General features: G+C 37.5%; 1 protein-coding gene across 9 annotated transcripts in view; it reads left to right on the forward strand.

The window, feature by feature from the left end:
• Window positions 1-5,232, forward strand: part of Birc6 (baculoviral IAP repeat containing 6) — a 256,628-nt gene that overhangs the window by 64,967 nt on the left and 186,429 nt on the right. The window lies entirely within an intron of this gene.

Here is a 5,232-nt window from a genome sequence, read left to right on the forward strand (position 1 = left end):
TTTTTTTTTTTTTTTGGCGGAACTGGGGATTGAGCTCAGGCCCTTGCGCTTGCCAGGGAAGCGCTTATTCCACTGAGCCATCTCCCTGGCCCAATTGTTGCTTATTATAGTCTGATTGTATTTTCCATATGTAAAATAGTGTTAATATTTTTTTCAGGGCTGGGTGTGGTGACAAATGCCTGTAATTCTAGCATTTGGGAGGCTGAGGCAAAACCCTCTGTAGCATTTGCCATGACTTCAAACCCGGCCTGAACCACCTAAGTGAGACACTATCTCAGCCTCCTTCCCAAATGTTTGTTCTGGGTGGGGGAGAGAGCTCAGTAGAATAAGTACCTTCCTGGCAAGTGCAAGATCCTGAGATCAGTCCCCGGTACTGCAAAAAAACCCACAAAAAATGAAAAACAAAAAAAACCCCAAACCAAATGTTTTGTTCAGAGTTCTAGGGATTAAATATGATTCATATAAATGTCAAATGCTGCACCTATGTTTTGAAAATGTTGCCACTATTAAATTATGACTATAAGTGAAAATGAAATACTGTGAACTGAGAATATGTATAACAAATCTTTTTAAGAAAGAGAAGTGTAGCGTTCATTGCCATAAGTTAAAGAATAGTGTATGTTCTTTAAATTCTAACTTGCTGTAAAATCTTTTTGAAAGCTACTAAAGGAGAAGACTGGATTGATTTTGTTAACCCCTAGTTTTGCAGTTGTTAGCATCAGAGGAGAAAAAAAGGCAGGAAAAGATTCCAAGTAATGTATAAATGTTTAATTAGTTCTAGAGAACTTTAGAATGATGAAGGTATGTTCTTTTCATACTTTGTTGTCCCCTTTTCAAAGACAAAAGAGGGTTACTATTTGTGTTTTCTTAAGGTTATATAGGATCAGAAGCCGCTAAGTGGTCATCTGGAGACCTTTTTAGAGCTTGAGCTCCTCTATCAATCTGCTTTTAAGGGCCGGCCAAATAGCTTAGTGGAAAAACAAACAAAAAATAATACGAATAGCTTAGCGGATTAAGGCACCTGTAAGGAGGCACAGGGGCCAGGGGTTTGATCCCTGGGCCTGCTGTGCTGGCCCCACCTCTGGGGCTCCCTGAGACAGCAATTGAGACTGGGCTTGATGGCGTGCCTGTAATACCAGCTCTTGGGAGGCTGTAAAGGGTGGGGGGAATCACTACTAGTCTGATCTAGTAGTGAGCCCCTGAACACCCTGTAGACCCTTTGCTAAAATACACAAAACAAACAAACAAAAAACTACTTTGATCTTGTTAAGTCCTTCAGATCCTGTGGTCAGTTTTTCCTTTGTAAAGTGTTCTGTAATACATGTATTTCCATATTTTTGTTATTTTTTATTCGAACTACAATTTGTGCTTTGTATGTTGTAGCTTTTTTCTTTTCTCTGGTCATGATCTTTGTATGTATGTTTGTAGTTAATATTTTGGTTTACTCTGTTATCCCTTTCCTTCCTTTTATCTTTTCATCGATATCTGTTGCCTTTCCACATCCTGTTTGCTTTACTTCCCAGATATAGAAAATAACACATATTTTTTGACTCCATATAGTGTATTTTTTCGAATTGAAAATATTTTAATTCACATAGATTTAAAAGAGAAAAAAAATCTTCCTAATTCAAAAGTTTTTAAGGTTCGTATGTAGCTAATTCATTCAAAGGAAAATACATGTCTTTTAAAGAAGTTTTGTTGTATCGATCTGGGAGATAGCTGTGTAAGTATCTGACTGGCAAGTGCAAGGTCCTCAGTTTGATCCTTGGTACCAAAAAAAAGAAAAGACTATTTGTGACTTCTTGGGAGTCTTGTATATACACCTATCGAAGAATATATACTTTTTTTGGTGGATCCGGGGATTGAACTCAGGCCCTTGTGCTTGCCGGGGAAGTGCTTATTCCACTGAGCCATCTCCCCAGCCCCTGAGGTATATATACTTAATGAATAGTGTTCTTTTCTTGAAGTATATAAAAACGTTTAAGTGCCATTTCCAAACATATTTATAATGCTAATTGATTCCCATTAAATTGAATGCCACAGCATAACTGTAGATTCCAGTTTTTAATTTGAAAAATCTTGAGTTGAGACGAAGAGATTGCTAACCACCTACTTTTCATTTCAAAACTGATTTTAGAAGGTACCTGGATGATATTAGAGAAAAGTTTGGTTTTTGGACTCCATAAGAATATTCTTTCTTTTTTTCTCTCTCTGTCTGTCTGTGTGACTCACTCACTCACTCACTCACTGTCTGAGACAGGATTTCACTATGTAGTTCAGGCTGGCTTTGAACTCACTTTGTAGCACTAGCTAGCCTTAAATTCATAGCAATCCTCCTACCTCAGCCTCACTAGTGCTGGACATACTAGTTACTTTCTCATCACTGAGATATAGTACTTTGCACCCACAGGAGGAAAGGTTTATTTTAGCTCACAGTTTGTAGAGATTTAAATTTAGAGTCAGGTGGTTCCAAGACAGGGCAATATAGCCAGAGGAGAAATAGTTTATGGCAGGGCAGGTAGTAAGACTTCCTCTTCCTTTTCTTTTTTATTCCATCCAGGCTGTTGGTTGGTGCCACCCACACTCAGGGTGGGTCTTCCCTCTTCAATAAATCCATCATTTACACCCAGAACTATGGTAAGCCAATCAGTGGAGCCATGTAGTATATCACTTGTGATCTAGTCCCAAAAGCCCCAACTATGAACGTATGAGGCCTTATCGGCTGTAATGTGTGACTTGTCATGAAGAGTAGCATGAATGTTTGGCAGAGATTGAAGAACAGTTCAAATTGGCATTTGCCCAGTGGTAGAGCACTTGCTTCACATTCAGAAGGCACTGGATTTAACCTCCTGCACTGTTAAACAAGATAAAAGAACAAATTGAAATTTGATAGCTTTAGGAAAGTACTAAGGTAAAACCTGGTTGCTAACGTTGCTGTTTGGCTAGCAGAAGCTGAGTTGTTGCCACTCCCTAAGAATGTAGAATAGAGAATGTGTTTCCTGAAATGATTATGTAAAAAGAAAATAGTTTTGACGGGTGTTTGTTAAGTATATTGTATAAAACTTATTTTTGTGGTCTAGTAGTATTTGAAAACTCTGAATTGAGAGATGATAGTTTTGTTTACTGTGGGATTTGTCAGTCATCAGTGTGACTTTTTGTCAGTCTTCCAGAGTATAGTGTATAGTCAGAGTTTACTTGCCAGATGTTAATTGAATTAAGAGGAATCCGAATAGTGCTCCTTTGTGATGAAACATTTAACTGGGCATGCCACTTTATTGTCTTGCCATGAAGAGTAATGTGAATGTGTAACTTGTCATGAAGCTCTTGCACTTGCTAGGAATGCACTTTTGTTAGCAAATACAATTTATAGTGTACCTTTCCCTTTTTTTTTTTTTTTTTTTTTGGCAGAACCGGGGATTGAACTCAGGCTCTTGCACTTGCCAGGAAAGCACTTATTCTACTGAGCTATCTCCCTGGCCCCCTATCTTTTCTTAATATACATAAGGTTAAATGTGTGTTTTCTGGGAAATTTCTGTCATAACTTAAAAATTTATTTAGTCTGTCAGTTTAGTCCAGTAAATAGATGAGCATCCTCAGGATTTAGTGTAGTGTACTGCATGTTTAAAAAAAAAAAAAAGTCAATATTTCAGGAGCCAGAAATATTAAGGCCTTGTATTTAATGGAAGAAAATCCCTCACTATCAAACTTGAGTTTTTGGTCTGAAGTATAAAGTAGTAAAGAAAGTCGACATAAATACTTCATGGCAGTGTAATGGTTCTGATGTTAAGGGTTTATTAATAAAAACTTTTGTCTTTTTTTGTTAATAATACATGAAGTATGATCATTGTAGGTAGTAGAAAATTATAGATAAAACTGTCAGGACAAATGTAGAAGAGATCATGAATGAGTTAATAAGAACTTTTAGTATACCTCAAGCCTTTTATGTTGAACAAATCTGTTTGTTTTCTTAGGCCTAGAACCTTTATGCCGTCATCTCAAGTTATATATTTCTAGTCTTCACTCATCTTTATTCTTTATGTCTAAATTGTGAAGGCAATTTTGATTATTTTTGTGGTGTTTATTGCTCTTCACTGCCTTGGTTGATAATAGCTTTTTCCCCCTTCTTTCTCTCTCTCCCCCTTTTCCTCCCTCCCTCCCTCCCTCCTTTCCCCCCTTCCCTTCCTTCCTTTGTATGTATGTATGTATGTATTTGATACAAGGTCTCACTATGCAGCTTGGACTTGTAGTGATCCTTCTGGTTTCAGTCTCCCCAGTACTGAGATTATAGGTGTGCGCCACCATGTCTGGCTCAGCACTCCAGGAGGTGGGACTGTCGTGCCATGTGGTGCCAGGCATTGAAACCCAGTCACTGTGCTTGCCTAAGCAGGTGCTTAGTCTGCTGAGCTACCTTGCTAGCCCTCTGATGGTAGTTTTATGCTATTGAGAAACAGATTTTTCCAAAGAATTTTCAGTCAGTGTCAAGAGATTATAATTGATTTAAGGGCTTAATGGACATCTGTTCTAGGGTTTTGTCTATACAGAGAGATAAGTTTGGAACATTAGCCCTAAGAAATGACTTTCAAAATACATATGAAGGGATAGCTTGAAGAAAAGCTATATAAAAATGTTCAAGAAGGGGTAGAGAAATACAGAAGACACTTATGTTTCACTTTTAAGTGATGAACTTCAAGAATATTTTCTTTCTGGTTTTTGTTTCTAAGCTCAGGTTAGAATTAATTTGCATTGTATGAAAATCTCTAGATAATCAGCATGGTGAGGTAAGGGAGAAGAAATGGTACTTTCACTCCTAAATGGTAAATAGAAGGTGGGATTGTAATGTTTCTTGGTTATTTCTCAGATTGCATAAATAATACAATATGCTTATTGGTTCATAAGTAATGTGCAAAAGTCCTGCTATTAAATCTTGATTTAACATAATCAGTTAATAAGAGAATTATTCTTTTGGTCTTTGTATGTGAATGTGGGTGTGTGGTTGTGGGTGGTACTGGAGATCATACCCAGGACTATTCTGTAATTGAGTTACATCCTCAGCTCGTTTTCTTCCATTATTTTGAGACAGTGTCTTGCTAAGTTGCCTAGCATGGCCTCAAACTTGCGATTCTTTTATGCCTTCTGGAAGTGTAGGCTTGTTCTGCTATGCCTTTGTTTGTCAATCCCTATGTTTTTTTAATTTTTTTATTTTGCAGGACCGGGGATTGAACTCAGGCCCTT

Source organism: Octodon degus, unplaced genomic scaffold (assembly GCF_000260255.1).
Source record: "Octodon degus isolate 3935 unplaced genomic scaffold, OctDeg1.0 scaffold00020, whole genome shotgun sequence".
NCBI lineage: Eukaryota > Metazoa > Chordata > Mammalia > Rodentia > Octodontidae > Octodon > Octodon degus.